Source organism: Rhincodon typus, chromosome 2 (genome assembly GCF_021869965.1).
Source record: "Rhincodon typus isolate 14 chromosome 2, sRhiTyp1.1, whole genome shotgun sequence".
NCBI classification, from domain to species: domain Eukaryota; kingdom Metazoa; phylum Chordata; class Chondrichthyes; order Orectolobiformes; family Rhincodontidae; genus Rhincodon; species Rhincodon typus.
In genome coordinates, this window is record NC_063333.1 from 37,446,708 (window position 1) to 37,465,639 (window position 18,932).

Here is an 18,932-nt window from a genome sequence, read left to right on the forward strand (position 1 = left end):
TGATGCTGCTTGGCCTGCTGTGTTCATCCAGCTCTACACCTCATTATCTCTGATTTTTCTTCACATGTGCTGCCAGACCTGTTGAATTTTTCCAGCAACTTTTGTTTTTGTTCCTGATTTACAGCATCCTCAGTTCTTTCGGTTTTCATAAACAACGTGAAATTTGTCTGATTTTATTTTTCTAGTTAAATTGTAAGTGTTCTAAAGGAACATGTTTCTGATTTTGACAGAAACAGTGAGTGGAGGAAATTCCTTCCACAATATTTATGGTGTCACTAACATACTGTGGCCAGGAGATTGCTCACGTGTGTTCTTGCGATATGGCAGCAGCAGCAACATATCAAATCTGGTTACTCCTGAGGGAATTAAAATCAACCTCTGTATGAGATAGGTGTCACATGTCGTTCAGTCATTAATCAGGTTTGGGAATGCTGAGATAACAAGGTGTGGAGCTGGATGAACACAGCAGGCTAAGCAGCATCAGAGGAGCAGGAAGGCTGACGTTTCGGGCCTAGACACTTCTTCAGAAATGGGGGAGAAGGGGGTTCTGAAATAAATAGGGAGAGAGGGGGAGACGGATAGAAGAAGGATAGAGGAGAAGATAGGTGGAGAGGAGACAGACCGGTCAAAGAGGCGGAGATGGAGCCAGTAGAGGTGAGCGTAGGTGGGGAGGTAGGGAGGAGATAGATCAGTCCTGGGAGGATGGACAGGCCAAGGGGACGGGATGAGGTTAGCAGGTAGGAGATGGGGGTGGGGCTTGAGGTGGGAGGAGGGGATAGGTGGGAGTGCTGGTTTGATTTTGTTTTCAATTGCTAGTTTGTGGATGAAGTCCTTGCTCTGTAGTGGCTAGCATCCTTACGTCTAAACCAGAAGCTTTGAGTTCAGGTCCCACATCAGGATTGGATGATTAAGAAAGATACATTCATAAATCATCCAAACAGCTTGGCCCTATCCATGGTGGAGCTCATGTCACTGCAGGTTGACCGTTTTGGCAGAGAATTGAACCACAGAAATGTGCCAAATGATGCCATTTGGCCCATCATCTCAACACTGGCTCTCCAAATGAGCATTACAACAGTGCAATTCATTTGCCTTTTCCCCAAAATCCTGCACATTGTTTCTATTTAGAAAATCATCCAATGCCTTAGTGACTACCTCAATTTAACTGCCTCCATCACACTTCCAGGCTGTGCATCCCTCAATAGTTGCTATGCTAATGCTTTTTCTCCCATTGCATTTACTTCTTTTGCAAATTGTTTTATAACTGTGCCCTTTCATTCTCAATCTATTTACAACTGGGGACAGTTTCTCCCGATCTATCGAAATCCTTCATAATTTTGAAATCTATCAAATCCTCTCTTAACCTTCTGCTGTACAAGGAAAACAGACCCAACCAGCAATCCTTTCTCATAACTCAAGTATCTCATCCCTGGAACCATTCTTGTAAAGCCCTTCTGCAATATTTCAATGCGGTTACAGTCTTCCTTAACTGTGGCACCCGGAACTGTACGCAACACTCCAGCTGAGGTCCAATTAGTATCAAATACAATTTCAGCATGATCTCTTTGCCATGATACTCTCGGCCCCTAATTCACCAAGGCTCCTTATACAGACCTTCCAAACCCATGACCGCTGCCATCTGGAAGGACAGGGCAGCATATAAATGGGAACACCACACTCTGCAAGCTCCCCTCCAAGTCACTCACCATCATGTGCCATGATAATGAATGGATAGGGCATGTTTTCAATGCCTCCACCTATGCACATAGGGTGAATATTGTTTCTGCCTCTGGACCGTCCTCTAAGATGTTGGTGCTGAGTGTTGAAGATGGCAGTCCATAGAGGCAAGCAACCAGTTGAATTTGCCAGGTATCAGCTCTGACTTTCATGTCAGGAATTCTCTACTTTCTATCTAAAATGGCATCCTGCATTATTAATGAGATGAAATTCAGTGGGTTTGAGGATAAATGACAATCTCTGTTAATAGGCCTCTTGCTGCTCACTACCGAGAATCTGTTCTTGATGTCTGGAACTCTTTTGGAAAAGAGACTTGTTGCTCTCAATGTCCAGTCTAGGTTCTAGATCCCAATGGGATCAGTCGTGACATTTCTGGCTTCTGTCAGTTTTGGTAACCATGTCCAACTAGCCCGTGTAACTCGTATCTATTTCTATCATACAATAAATTACACCTCGCTGTTGGGAAAATTACCCGTCTGGTTAAGACTTATGCGTGGTTCATCCTCTACCACTGTTAACTGAACAGGCTCTGAAGTGCAGTATAAAGAGGAATATTGGTGGTATTACACTAGCCAATTACAAGCTGGCAGTGGTTAGCTCTGAAAATATATGACGTGGTGATCAGTGGTGGGTCATTACTTAAGTATGCCAAGGTAAATATAAATAAAAATTAACTTGACCCAGGATGAAAATATTCCGGAAGATAGTCAGTCAGTTGTTGCAAACACTTCAACTGAAATCAGACTGCAGAACCTGAGAAGGAACACAGCACAAAAGGAGTTTTTTTTCTATTAATTTATGGGACGTGGGTGTCTCTGGCTGGCCAGCATTTATTGTCCATCCCCAGTTGCCCTTAAGAAGGTGGTTGTGAGCTGTCTTCTTGAACCACTGCAGTCCACCTGCTGTGGGTTGACCCACAATGCTGTTAGGGAGGGAATTCCAGCATTTTGATCCAGTGACAGTGAAGGAACAGCAATATATTTCCAAGTCAGGATGGTGAGTGGCCTGGAGGGAAACTTGGAGGTGGTGTTGTTCCCATATGTCTGCTGCCCTTGTCCTTCTAGGTGGGTTTGGAAGGTGCTGTCTTAGGATGTTTGGTGAATTTCTGCAGGGCATCTTGTAGATAGTACACACTGCTGCTACTGAGTGTCGGTGGTGGAGGGAATGAATGCTTGTGGATGCAGTGCCAATCAAGCCGGCTGCTTTGTCTTGGATAGCTTCAAGCTTCTTAAGTGTTGTTGGGGCTGCACTCATCCAGGCAAGTGGGGAGTATTCCATCACACTCCTGATTTGTGCCTTGTAGATGGCGGACAGGCTTTGAGGAGTCAGGAGGTGAGTTACTCGCCGCAGTATTCCTAGCTTCTAACCTGCTCGTGTAGCCACTGTGTTTATGTGGTGAGTCCAGTTGAGTTTCTGGTCAATGATAACCTCCAGGATGTTGGTATTGAATATCAAAGGCTGGTGGTTAAATTGTCTTTTGTTGGTGATGGTCATAGTCTGGCATTTGTGTGGTGCAAATGTCACTTGCTACTTGTCAGCCAGAGCCTGGATATTGTCCAGATTTTGTTGCATGTGAACATGGACTGCTTCAGTATCTGAGGAGTTGTGAATGGTGCTGAACATTGTGCAATCATTGGCGAACATCCCCACTTCTGACCTTATGATAGAGGGAAGGTCATTGATGAAGCAGCTGAGCATCTGGGCAAAAGCCTGCACCTCAGAGCTAGTGTAAAAATCAGAAAGGATAGTGCAGGCTATGAAAAGAAAAAAATGACTAGTCACATTATGCAGTTACAAGGTCTTTTGAAAAGAAGGCATTGTAGGCACAATCCTACTTAAATGTTTGGCTGGGATGCAATCATTTTAATATTCCAGAAATAAAGTTAAAGATCCATGTTGACAAAGAGATAAAACCTTAAAATAACAGTGCAAGTGGCTGGGCCATGAAGAATACAACATAAAGAGGAATATTTACTTATTATATTGAGCATTGCCACCACAATAAGCATCCTTCACAGGTTACAGATACAGCAATTAAGTCAAGGGCTATTGCATTTATTGTCACTGCTTTGAGGATGTTGTGAGCTGAGTAATAGTGTCAAAAGGGCAATGTAAAAGATTTGTAAGACTAGCATGTAACATGAGAAGATAAAAGAACATTGTAACTATAGTAAGATCTTAAGATTTATGGCCAAACAGAACAAGGGAATGGATATCTTACAGAAAACAGTTACTAAGAAATGGAATTGCTTCAAAATTAAGTGCGATATCTGAAGCTGAATAGGCAAATACACTATTGTATTCAGTAGTCCAATAACTTACACATTTAAATAGTCAAAATATAAAAAATGGCAATGATACTTTTGAATATAATTTAACAGCTTTCAATTACTTTAATCTGAGATGCCAAGCATAATTAATAGAAAAGTTCAATATCCGGGGGAATCCATGGATAATTCCATAACAACATCTACAGTTTAGAGGAGATCTGTGACAATGAAGCTTTGAAAGCAGTATTCAAAATAGGTAGAATTTTTTGGAATTATTGATAAATTATTGATACAGTACCATAATTAGTGGCAGTCCAGCAACCCAACAACAATTTTCAACTGGTTGGTACATCAAACATATGACAATTTATTTCTAAACTTAACTAACTGATTGAAGAAGTAGGATTCAAAGTTGTTGGGCAGTTACTTAGGTATCAGACTTCAGAAATTCACTCAATTTTAGGATAAAGGAGAGCAGGGAATATGTTTGGAACAAATATATTAAATAGCTCTGGTTCTTTCTTATTGTTGGCATTCCCAATTATGTCCAAGGTATCTGGCTAACTGGATGAGGGATTGTTTGTAAACCAACAGCATGTATAGAAGTGAAAACAAAGCTTTTTTGTCCGAGAACTATATGATAGACAGGTGATATGCAATTTATTTTGTATAAACAAAGGCAAACCCATTTCAGATGGAAATGATAGAAACTCTTTTGGAATTCACCCATTATTTAAAAATGTGCTAATACCATGTGGGCATCGCTGGTTGAAATGGCATTTATTACCTTCTTGGACTATTGGGGCGAGGTACACTCACAACACTATTGGAAAGAGAGTTCCAGGATATAGACACAGCAACAATAGTTCCCATCAGGATAGTTTGTGGTCTGGAACTTGCACGTGGTGATGTTCCTATGCATCTGCTGCCTAAGTGCTTCTAGGTGGTAAAGATCACAGATTTCAAAGGTGCTGTCAAAGGAGCAGTGGCGGGTTGCTGCTGCACACCATGTAGATGTTACACACTACTGCCACTATGTGTCTATAATGGCCCAGCAAAACATATAAAAATAAAATATAACAACTTTTATCATTGAAGATGTTATAGGAAAGATGTTGGAAAACTTGAAAGGCTTCAGAAAAGATTTACAAGGATGTTGCCTGGGATGGAGTGTTACAGCTGTAGGGAGAGGCTGAATCGGCTGAGGCTATTTTCCCTGGAGTGTTGGAGGCTGAGGGGTGACCTTATAGAGGTTTATAAAATCATGCTGGGCATGGATAGGGTGAATAGTCAAGATCTTTTCCCCAGGGTAAGGGAGTCCAGAACTGGAGAGCATAGTTTAAGGTGAGAGGGGAAAAATTTAAAAGGGACCTAAGGGAAAAACTTTTTCACGCAGAGGGTGGTACATGTATGGAATGAGCTGCCATAGGAAGTGGCGGAGGCTGGTACAATTATAACATTTAAAAGGCACCTGAATGGATATATGAACAGGAAGGGTTCAGAGGGATTTGGGCCAAATGTTGGCAAATGGGACTAGATTAATTTAGGATATCTGGTCAACATGGATGAGTTGGACTGAAGGGTCTGTTTCCACGCTGTATATCTCTCTGACTCAATGAGAAACAGATACTTTGAATGAAACATATATCCGGCCAGTGAGCCATTGAGCCATTCAGAAACCCTCTTTTCCAGTGGAATGTAACATTTTAACTCTGATTCAGCCTCTCATAGCAGGGATTATTTCCTGCCACAAACCTTCACTATCAGAGAAATTAACTTGATGTCTAGACAACAGATTCTGTCTCTTGGATTTGGTCTCTCAGGAGCAGGAACTCCTCTTTGCTGATACAATTACAGCAGAGCCAAAACTGTGGTTTGTAAATGTTAATTTTCATTCATGAGCAGTCCACATGAACAGGGCCTGTGGTTCTGGTTTCCTTCCCATCTTGTGTACTGTACATTTCTGTGTATTGCTTTACTTTAATGTCACAAGAAGGATTTATTCTTCACTAAGAACACGTGGAAATCCTTAAGAAATAGAAACACATTTCTGAATTTAAATGATGATATGTAAACTCCAGTAAATGCACCCATCCTTCCAACTGTCACCATTTTGTACCCTTTGAGGAAGTTTTTAGGTCACATAACTTTGACCCCAGGAAAATAGGTGGAAGTCCAGTTTCTGGATTTCTACCACAAGTGCTTCCTTGGTCAGCCACCAGTGTAGACACAATACTTACATATTCTCACTACCTTAAACAAGGCTGATTTAGAAAGCATCAATTGAAAAAGTCAGAAAAAGACTCTTTGTGAGAGTCATTATAAAAGAATAACATGCACACAGCTGGAGTTTAGGCTCTAATAAGGGTATACAGCAGGAGTCATTGAGGTGAATTTTGGGGTTAGTTACAGCCAATTAATTAATATAATCATGGTGGAGTTGATCAGACGCACAGACAAAGATTAGATATTCAAGCACCGTAGACATGATACACTTTTCTCAATTTCCCAAGAAATACGGACTCTCTTAAAGAGTAAAAACCAACTTTGATGTATTAACATTCAAATGTTATTTTCAACTGTTTGACATTTGAACTCAAAAATAGCCCATCAGCCAAATCTTGTCAAATAATGGATGAGCTCCCAAATGAGAGATGAGTTAGATATACCAACTGGCAGGAATTTACGTATATCACACCGCCCAGCATCCATCTGAACTGAGCCTCAGATAAAGGTTAGACATTTTTATTCCTGGAGGAGAATAACAGCCCTTGGTTATTAGTCTTGGCTTACCAATAACACTTTCGCCTTTGAGTCAGAATATTGTGTTAAACTCCAACTCCAGAGCCTTCACCAATAATCTATGTAGACATGTCAGGGCAATACTATAAGAGTGACCTGCTGTGTTTCAGATTTTAAGAAGTCAGACTGAAATACAGTCTGCCCTCAGGTGATCATAAAGTGTTATATTTGAAGACAAACAAGTGAGGTGCTCTGGTTGATGCCTACTCTGAAAACACCCAATCATTTATTTCATTGCTATTTGTGGAATATTGCTGTGAATAAATTGGCTACTTAATTTTCGACATTGCATCAATAACTTCATTAGCTGAAGATAATTGCTAGGCTGTAAAAGATGCATGTATAACTGCATGTCATCCATTTTTTTTTTAAAAAAGGAGTCTTCAGTTAGTTTTTCATTCTTCTTACTGTCTGCAATAATAAATGGATTATTTCATAGACAGATTTTTTCATTTTTCAGTTTTTTATCAGGTTCAATTTATCAAATCACTCACATTCATGAAGTATATATGATAGCATGCCATATATTCTGTCAATAAGTTTCAATTCCATCCAGGTAATTGTTAATGAGCTGAATTCTAACTCTTAATTCAGAAAAATCTCAACAAAGTACAGTTATACCCATGGCCAAGTCACAGCTGCTAGTATAGTAATTGGACAAAGCAATAAAATAACCAATAGATTGGCTAAATGAAAACAAGGAAGAAACATAAAAGCATTCATAAAGATTCAGCAATGTTCCGCAAATGTTATTCTACGGCTTTTAAATGCACTTTCATTAGTAGCACTCATTCACAGCGTTAGGCATCTGTTTATGTAATTGGATAAATGAGTGGTTGTTCGATACACTCTGAAATTCTGTGCATACCTAAATTACATTCTTGAGGATTCATTTTATCATAAAGACATGGAAACTGGTTGGAACTTCCTGTACATAATTAAAACAGAAAACAAAGTGCAAGGCCAAAAAAACATCAATTTTTGAAACAATGGATGGCCTTTATCAATGTAATGTCACGCCTCTTGGAATGAAAAATGCACCAGCAACTTGTCAATGATTAACCAATGAGGTCACTAAAAGATTATGCAATGGTGTGGTATACCTAGATGGCTTGATTGTACTCAGTTAAACCTGGGACAAATATTTACAACAATTGAATGAACTGCTTGATTGGTTATATAGAGCCAATTTGGTCATAAATCTGGCTGAGAGTGAATTTGCCAAAGAAAAAGTGACTTATTTCAGCCACACCATGGGATAATGTCAGGTAGCACCTAGAGAAGCAAAAATAAGGACTATCTTGGAATTTTCCATGCTTTAAACAACTCAAAAAGCTGTGTGATCAGAGATAGTAGGAGATCTGTTGACATGAGCAGATTTTATTGGAAGTTTGTTCCTAATTTCAGTACTGTTGAAGTTTCGCTGATAAGTTTGTGAAAGAACTGCAAACTATGTTTCCTAAATCAATATGTAGAGGTCCCGACTCGGAAGAGGGTAACACTGGACATCCTCTTAGGAAATGAGGTCGGGCAAGTGACTGAAGTGTCCGTCGGAGACTACTTTGGTCCAGTGACCCTAATTCTCTTAGTTTTAACATAGTTATGGAAAAAAATAGGACAAGTCCACAGGTTAAGGTGCTGAACTGGCGCAGGGCCAATTTTGAGGCCATTCGGCAGGATCTAGCAGAGGTCGACTGGATGAGTCTGTTTGAAGCAAAAGGAACGACTGGCAAATAGGAGGCTTTAACAGTTGATAAAAAGAGTCCAGGGACAGTATGTCCCTGTGAGGGTGAAGGGAAAAGCTGGCAGGTTTAGGGATCTCTGGCTGACAAAGGATATTGAGGATCTGGTCAAGAAAAAGAAGAAGGCATACATTGGGTTTAAGCTATTGGGCTCAAGTGAATCCTTAGATGACCACAAAATGTGTAGGATCACACTTAAGAGGGAAATCAGAAGAGCAAAAAGAGGGTATGAGATGAATCTGGCAGATAAGGTTAAAGATAATCCCAAGAGGTTCTATAGCTACATTAAGAGTAAAAAGGTAGCTAGGAAGAGAATCCAGAATGGGAAAGATTTTTAATGTATATTCCTCCTCAGTATTTACTGAGGAGACAATCATGAATGCTAAGGAAACAAAGGAAATATGTGGGATGTTTTGGACTGCATACATATTAACCAGGAGGAGGTGTTTGCATCCTTGAAGTGCACTAAGGAAATCCCCTGGGCCTGATCAAGTCCATCCTCGGACTTTGTGGGAGGCTAGGGAAGAAATTGCAGAGGCCATTGCAGAGATTTTTACTTCATGTTTAGCCACTGGTGAAGTTCCAGAAAACTGGAGGGTGGCTAATGTTGTTCCATTGTTTATGAAAGGGAGCAAAAACAATCCAGGGAGCTACAGGCCAGTGAGCCTGACATCAGTGGTAGGCAAGTTATTGAGGAGGATACTGAGGGGCAGGATCAACCAACATTTGGATTGTCAAGGTCTGATTTGGGATAGTCAGCATGGATTTATGTGAGGGAAATCATGTCTGACAAGTCTTTTAGAGTTTTTCGAAGAGGTAACCAAGAGGATTGAGGAGGGTGGAGCAGCGGATGTTGTCGATATGGATTTTAGTAAGGCCTTTGACAAGGTCCCGCATGGCAGGCTAGTCATGAAAATTAGGTTACATGGGATCCAGAGAGAGCTAGCTACTTGGGTTCAAAATTGGCTCGATGGTAGGGAGCAGAGGGTGATGGCTGACTAGTGGTGTGCCATGGGGCCGGTGCTGGGACCTTTGTTATTTGCTATTTACGTAAATGATTTGGACGTGAATGTACAAGGCATGATTAGTAAGTTTGAGGATGATAGAAAATTGGGAGGTATCATTGATAGCGAGGATGGTTACCAAAAATTACAGAAGGATCTTGATCAGACGGGGAAGTGGGCTGAGGATTGGCAAATGCAATTCAACACAGATAAGTGTGAGGTGTTTCACTTTGGAAAGTCAAACCAAGGTAGGACTTACACAGTAAATGGTAAGGTCCTGTGGGGTGTTGTGGAACAGACTAGGAGTACAAGTACATAGTTCGTTGAATGCGGCATCACAGGTGGACAGGGTGGTGAAGAAGCCATTTAGCCTTCATCAGTCGAAGCATTGGCTATAGGAGTTGGGATGTTATGTTACAACTGTATAAGTCGTTGGTGAGGCCACACTTGGAGTATTGTGTACAGTTTTGGTCACCATTTTATAGGAAAGACACAGTTAAACTGGAAAGTGTGCAAAGAAGATTTACGAGAATGTTGCCAGGACTAGTAGGCCTGAGTTATAGGGAGAGGTTGGCCAGGATCAGACTTTATTCGTTGGAACATACAAGAATAAGAGGTGACCTTATAGAGGTGTATAAAGTATTAAGGGCATAGATAGGATGAATGCATACTGTCGTTTTCAGAGTGTGAAACTTCCCTTTGTACTTTAGCAGTTCAGGGGCAACGTCTAATACCATTGTTTCAAATGATACTTCTACATTCTCTGGCATTTTTTACCTACAAAACGGTGGTGACAGGCCACTTCCTTGAACTTGCCAGTACAAGTGCACTCACAATGCCCCTAGGGAGGACATTTCAGGATTTGGACCCAGCGATAGTGAAGGAACAGTGATATATTTCCAAGTCAGGATGGTGAGTGGTTTGGAGGGGAACTTGCAGGGGGTGGTGTTCTTGCCCTTCTGGATGGAAGTGATTCTCTAGGCACTGCCTAGGAAATCTTGAGAAATGAAAATCTTATATACCCTGTGCTCCTATTGTAGATGGCATCCCAAACTGTATCAACACCACAGCCATATTTCCCATGGCCTGGAGCAGCAGCCAGCTTGTTGGCATGGCTGACAATGAATTTGCCGACTGTTTGGAAATTCTCACCGATGATCCGGATCTGTCAGCAGAGCATCTGAAAATCCTGCTCACAAAAACCAAGCAGGTGAGTGGAGAAACCACAGAAGCTGGCAGCAGATCAGAATTCTTACTCACATGGGATTGAGCAGCAGGAGCAGAGCATGCACTCCCTTAACCCAGTCCTACTCCCATTCAATTAACTCATGGTTTTGTTAAGTTTATTCATTTGTGGCATGTGGGTGTCGCTGGCTGACCAGCATTTACTGTCCATCCCGAGTTGCCCTTGAGAACGTGGGGCTGAGCTGCCTTTTTGAACTGCTGCGGTTCATGTGCTATAGGTATGCCCACAATGCCCTTAGGGGGTGAATTGAAAACTAGAAGGCATAGGTTTAAGGTGAGTGGTGTGTATATGGAATGGACTGCCAGAGAAAGTGGTTAAGGCAGGTACAATGGCAACATTTAAAAAACATTTGGATAGATACATGGATGAGAAGGGTTTAGAGGGATATGAACCAAATGTGGGCAACTAACTGTAACTAGCTGAGTGGGCACCATGGTCAACGTGGACAAATTTGGGCTGAAGGGCCTGTTTCCATGCTGTATTATTCTATGACTCTATGGCTCTATGTGAATGGTGAAAAGCATCAGAATGCCATTTTTGTATTCATTCCCAAGATGTGGGTGTCACTGTCCAGGCCAGTATTTATTGCCCATCCCTAATTTCCCAGAGGTCAGTTAAGAGCAAACCACATTGTGTGTCTGGATTAACTATAGGCCAGACCAGGTAAGGACAGCAGTTTCCATCCCTAAAGATGGGTCTTTCATGACAATCAATAACATGATCATCGTTAGACACTTAATTCCAGATTTATTACTGAATTCAAATCCCACCATCTGCCATGGTTAGAATTCAGACCCAGATCCCGAGAACACTACCTGGGTCTACTGGATTAGTAATCTAGCAATAATACCACCAGGCTATTGCTCCCCATTAAGTTGTCTGATAACTTGAAAGCTGTGTTGACTAACACACTAGTTTTAGCAGCACAAAATTATGTTGAGCCATTTAAACTGGATGTATCTGCAAGAGATATCACTGTTAGTATAGTATTATTACAGGAGGATGAGATGGGGAGCAAATAGTCAGTTTTTTTTTCTCACAGACTGAATACATGTCAACAGAAATATTCAACGGTAGAAAAAAGAACGTTTGGCTGAATTTTCCCCAAATTTGTCTCAGTGTCAATTTCAGGGAGTTTCATGCAAGGTTTTTGCCTGTGAGCTCAAGCAGTTTTTCCTTATGTAGTTTAACAATGCTCACTTCATTCCCAATGCACCATGGCCCCACTGTGCTATGCTTACACTTTCTTGTGCTCACCAGTGGTGAAAGAGCTCGCTTCTACTGGAGTGTTGCATTGCTAGAGTTGCAGTCCTTCCGGCAATAAGAAAGTACAAGTTTCTTGGTTTTGCCAAAACTACGTGGTTGGTGCCCATAGGGCAAGGTTCTGTGAACTGGCTCGTACCATGAGCAGGTGTCATCTTCATTTTGACAGGTTTCTATAAAGAAACAAAGTGACAGGGAAACAAGAAAATAGAGTTTGTCTTATTCAACCATGATGGCCGATTGGCCTCCTTTCGCACTGTAACAATTCAGTGATTCTGTGATTTCTGTGATTGCTAGTTATCAAGAAATTAGTTGCACAGAGGCAATAGCAACACCAAGGATATGTTGAATGATACCTCTGTGGAAGTTTTAATGAATGGTAAAATGTAATGAGTATCAAAGGCCAATGAAATCAACGAGGAAAGAGAATTAAGGGCCAGGCAGACATTACTGAGGAGGAAAACTCATTGAATGTGGGCTAAGAAAAATAATGGATATCATGATAAGGAATCTGATATGGAAGGTTGATTACAGTTTCTAAAATGGTTTGATACATTCTTTTACATGAAGAAAGTGATCGTGTCAATGTTTCCCTGGATGGTTTCCCAACCTCTATCTTCCATAAACTTCAAATTGTCTAAAATGTTGCTGCCCATCTTCTGTCCCACAAGTCCTAATTCATCCATCACACCTGACCTCATTGTCCAATGTTGGCTCCCATTTGCCCAATACATAAAATTAAATGAGCCAAATTTGTACTTAAAGTTCATTATTCATGCCACTTCCCTATCTCTGCAGCATCCCCTACACCCACAATTGCTGCCTGTACTACAGTTCTCCCCTGTCCCCACCACCCTCACTTTCATCTACAAATTTGTCATTTGTCTGACTCCAGTCTTGTAGTTCATTCTATCAGCATCAGCTATTCTTTTAACTGCCTAAGTCCAACCCGCTGGAACTCTCTCTTTAAACACTTCTTCCATGCCACAGCCACTACTCCTTTCAGACCCTTCTTAAAACCTTCTCTATTACCTGTAAAATCTCCTTCATTGCCTAGGTAATCATTTTGTCTTGAAATACCTCAATGTAGCAATTTGGGAGATTTTTGTATAAATGTTAATTGCTGCTGTAGGATCAGCAACAGAGTTCCATTAGATATCATGAATTTCAACAACCTGTATTTACAGAGCTTGCACATTTTTGAGTCAGTTTAAGTGATAGTACAAGTCCATTGATATTGTTTCCACTAGCAACAGCAACAAATTACAAGCTCCTACATCCTAATAGTTTCTGGTGAAGGTGTGTGGCGGTAATAGCTAGAAAACAGCAAAAGGCTCATTTTGTAAGCGAGCACGAGAGTTTGAGAATTGGGTGCCTGCTGTGCATAACTGGGCACCCAATGTTTTTATAAAAGGGCAAGTAATGAGATTCTGTGACAGCCCCATGCATGGTTTCAATTTAGTATAAGAATGGATTTTGCATGCTTGGGCAAGTTCTGTCCAAAACACAAACCTCGTCCATTAAAGTAAGGACAGTTAACTACAAGATCAAATTCATATTAATTCTACACAGACAGTTGGAGGTCTGCTATTTGCTCCATTTTAATTTTGCTAGGTATTTCTGCAGTTTTGCATTCATTTTCCATAGCCAATTTTTTACTCTACTATTTTTGGCTGCTGCTGGTCTTCAAGTGAAAATATTTGTCCCTTCAGGGGAGTGTGATTGAGATAGGAGGAGCTCATGAGGACCAGGAGATTTTAAGAAGCTGTGACTGACATTAGTAAACTTCTCCATATGCATTTGGACATACCATAGAGCACTCTTGGAAGAGATCCGCCTTTGCTATCTCTGAACCTACGATAGACTGCCAGAGAATTCTGCCATCTGCTGCACAATGACCTGCGAAAGATTTTTGGATCAGAGACTGCTCCGGCTGTGTAAGACTTTCTGCAACATGAAGCTTTCATGCTAATGAAGCCTTTAAAGCCATCTAGAGACATATGCCATAAGAGTCAGTGTGCAATGTGAAGATGTATCAAGCATGTGCTAAGTCTTATTTTACACAAGTCAGGGTAACATCTTCATTACTTTAATTATGGAAAGGAAGGCCAGAGTTTCCAGGAATTTTAGAAGGGTGGGCAGGAGGCACAATTTCCGTTTCCTGACAGTGGGTTAAACATTTGGTATTAAGTTCTCAGAACCTTTCAGGAGGGCCACGTTTCCTATTTGGCATTCATTAAAATGTTACTAATACTAATTAACACCACAGCCTGTTGGAACTATGTTTATGGGTGCAATTTTCTTAGCCAAAAATGAGAAACACATGTGTTCAGAAACTTGACTGTATATACAGATACCCATTAGGGTAGACGGCTTTCTCAGCTCCGGTGAGTAAACCATTAATCATTACTTGGCTACTTCAGAAACAAACTGTTTCACTGAGTAAACATTTCTAGTTTCAGGCCTGAAGGCTCTCAATGTTCAGCAGCTTATTAGAAGACACATTCACACACAGTTTGCCAATGAAGAATTTTCATGTTCAGCTGGTCATGAGAAGACATATTCATAGCCTGTCAAGTTATTGCAATGAGCTTATGACAGTGTTGGGTGTGGAAGCTCTCCATCTTCAACAGCTATTGAAAAGCAAAGCTAGAGAAAGCAATTTAAAGGATATAGTTGTCAGGGCCATGGAATGAATCCAAGAAATGGAGGCAGCAAATTCTGTTTGAGAGGGGAAGAGTCTAAGCAATAGGTGCAACAAGGACAACAAGGAGGGCTATTTTGTTGGAGATTAAGGAGAGGAGGGTTGCAGAATAGGGTTATTCTTGTGCAGGGGAGCAAGAAAGACCAATGAACCAAGATGATTTAGTCAAGTTAAATGAGTGAGTTGATACATGGCTGCTGCAGCATAATGTGTACAAGTGTGAAATAACCATTTCAGTAGAGAAAAACAAAAATGACAAAGTATTAGTGAAATGGTACACTGGTCACTGAATGAAAGCATGTTGGTGCAGCAAGCAGTCAGGAAAGCAAGTGGTATGATGGCCTTTATTGCAACAAGATTTGAGTACAGGAACAAGGTGTCCTACTGCAGCTGTACAAAGCCTTTTGTGACTACATCTGAAGTAATGTATACAGTTTTCCCTAAGAAAGGATATACCTGTAATGGAGGGAGTGCCAGGTGGATTCCTGGAACAGCAGGATTGTCACATCAGGAGGGATTGAGTGAACTCGGTGTGGATTCACTGACATTTAGAAGGGATCTCCTTGAAATGTTTAAGATTCAACAGGGCTGGCAAGGAAATGTAAGGGAAACAGTAAAAGGGTCAATATTAAGTGGGGAAATTGTAGAAGAAAACAGAGGGGAAAAGACAAGGAAAATCACAATAATGGGCACAGGGTGAGGCAGTGGGTATGGTGGCTTTGTATTCAAACAGGAGAGGGTGAAAGGAAAATAAGCAAAGGAAAAACGTACAAACACCATCTTTCCAAAACCTGAATTCTAGATGATGGATTCTGTGAACTCATAATGCAAAAGGAAACGTTTCTGGATTTGTTTACACATATTAAAGAAAAAATGAATGCACACAAAAAAAGAGCAATTGAAACAGAAACTGAAATCAGATTAATCTCCTTGCATCGAGAGAAAGCTATCAATGCACATTAAAGACAAATAAGTTGTAAGAGGTACACCATGTCCAGAAAACCACAAACCTTTTATCTTTTTAAAGCCAACTTAGGATTGACCAGCAGTTGTGTTAGCGGGGTGTAGGCAGAGCAGGTTGTTCATGTGTAAAAGTTGTAATCACATATTCGCTTCATATGAAAGTTAGCAACATAGCAAATGAAACAATGATGTTTCCTGATCCTTCCAATGTGCAAGGGCTGTATCAAATTAAGAGCAAATACATTTACATTATGCTATCTCATATGAAGAACAATGTTAAGATAAAGAGCATAACTATCTTTCATGTGGCAGCATCAGGAAAGGGGAGAACCAATCATGAGTTATGGTGGTTGCGTCTGTCCATATACAGGTAAGGGTAGGTCAGGCTTTCATCCAAGACAACAGCAGCCAAATAACGGTCCAAATTTGCCATTGAATATGATAGAGATGCCAAATGGAAAACAAAAATCTAATTTCTGTCATGTATGCACAGATAAATAATTCTATGCGACATGTTGAAACTAGTGAATCCAACCGCACTTCTTGTATTGATCAAACTAAAAATATAAAGGATGAAAAGGAAGGGAAGAAAGGAAAAGGAAAGACAATGCAATCACAGACATGCAGCTTAGAAGTTGTGGATATGGATGAACAAGCAAGATGTGAAGAGAGAAACCTCAGTGATGTAAAGCAGCCTACCTACAGAGAAGGGCTATGCAAAAGACATTGCAACCAACTCCAAGATGAGTGAATGACAGTGCAAGAGAGACATTTCACCTATATCTACTAGCCCCTGCAGGAAGATCTGCAGCTTTTAGATTTGGGAAGAAACACCCTGCCTGGGTGGGTGGGTAGGGGAGATACAGATGAAGATCAAGGTTCCTTTCAAATCTCAATTGAGGACTTGGCATTTCCTAGTCAGTAGCCCACAAGTACATTCGATTGATTGATTGATTGATTGATTTGATTTATTGTCACGTGTACCGGAGTACAATGAAAAGCTTTGTTTATGAGCAGTGCAAGCAGATCATAGTAAGCAAGGATGTAAAGATCAAAGGTTATTAAAAAAAGACTAAGACAGAGGCATACAGTTTACATTGTACAGGGCAAGTGCTAGGTGAGATCAGCGTTAGCAAGTCCAGCATTATTTGAGGCTACAGAGTCCATTCATCAGTCTAATAATAGCAGGGAAGAAGCTCTTCTTGAACCTGCTGGTGCATGTGTTCAAGCTTCTGTACCTTCTGCCTGACAGAAGAGGTTGTAGGAGATCATTATCAGGATGCGATGGGTCTTTGATGATGTTGGCAGCCTTTCTGCGGCAGCAAACTGTGTAAATGGAGTAACAGGAATACAGAGTACTGGGCTAATGGTAAGATTCTTGGTAGTGTGGATGAGCAGAGAGATCTTGGTATCCATGTGCATAGATCACTGAAAGTTAACACCCAGGTTGATAGGGTTGTTAAGAAGGCATACAGTGTGTTAGGTTTTATTGGTAGAGGGATTGAGTTTCGGAGCCATGAGGTCATGTTGCAGCTGTACAAAACTCTGGTGCGGCTGCACTTGGAGTATTGTGTACAGTTCTGGTCACCGCATTATAGGAAGGATGTGGAAGCATTGGAAAGGGTGCAGAGGAGATTTACCAGGATGTTGCCTGGTATGGAGGGAAGGTCTTATGAGGAAAGGCTGAGGGACTTGAGGCTGTTTTCGTTAGAGAGAAGAAGGTTAAGAGGTGACTTAATAGAGACATACAAGATGATCAGAGGATTAGATAGGGTGGACAGTGGGAGCCTTTTTCCTCGGATGGTGATGGCTAGCACGAGGAGACATAGCTTTAATTGAGGGGTGATAGATATAGGACAGATGTCAGAGGTAGGTTCTTTACTCAGAGAGTAGTAAGGGCATGGAATGCCCTGCCTGCAAAAGTAGCAGACTCGCCAACTTTAAGAGCATTTAAATGGTCATTGGATAAACATATGGATGATAATGGAATAGTTTAGGTTAGATGGGCTTCAGATTGGTTTCACAGGTCGGCGCAACATTGAGGGCCGAAGGGCCTGTACTGCACTGTAATGTTCTATGTTCTATATTCTACAGATAGAAGGTTGGCTTCTGTGATTGTCTGGGCTCTGCATACCACCTTCTGTAGATTCTCATGGTTCTGGAAGAGCAGTTGCCATATCAGGCCGTTATACACCCAGACTGCATGCTTTCAGTCGTACATCTGTAAAAGTTGGTAAGGGTCCTCATGGACATGCCAAATTTCCTGAGCCACCTGAGGAAGAATAGGTGTTGTTGTGCCCTCTTGACCGTTGCATCTACGTGGGAAGTCCAGGACAGGTTGTCAGTTATCGTCACTCCAAGGAACTTGACACTCTCCACCCTCTCAACCTCAGTTCCATTGATGTAGATGGGGGCATGTTCTTCTCTTTTCTTTCTAAAGTCAATGATCAGTTGTTTAGTTTTGCCAGCATTGAGAGAGACGTTGTTCTCATTGCACTACATCACCAAGCGCTCTATCTCCCTTCTGTATTTTGACTCGTCATTGTTAGATATCCATCCTGATGCCCTTTCAAGGATAACAATACAATTTGTGCATTCACATAGACCCAGGAAAGTGAAGTTCCCAAGCCATCAGTTTTATAACTATTGCTGTGTTTCCTCCGATACCAGGGACCATTGACTGTGCGCTATCAAGCCATACTCCTGAACAGGAAGGGATTTCCCTCCCTCAATATCTGACTCACTACTGATCACAGGCAATAATTCGCAGAGGTGTGCACTCGTTCTCCATGGACATGTTATGACATAAGCATTTTGCTCAACACACAGGGTCGTCAAATGATCTGCCCCAACCCTCTCCATTATCTCCAAGCCTGGCTTGTGAATACTAAGGTGTGCCCTTAGTAATATATAGTTAGTATAGCTAACAAACCTCAGATAGATGGCAAAATGCACAACAATGCAATATATCCATCCACTTTGGGCCTTGGATGCTCAGATGAAGCGCTCCAGCAGTCACTGGTCAGAATCTCCAGAATAGCCATTGTTTGCTGTGCCCTGTACAACTTCATTCAATATCAGGCCAAGAACTTAGAAAAGGGAAGAATGGAGAAACCATCTAAAATAACTCCACATAGGCCTTGACAATTGTCCATCTTCCTCAAAGGCCAGGTCTCAGAGTGATCAGAGCCTCTGACACTC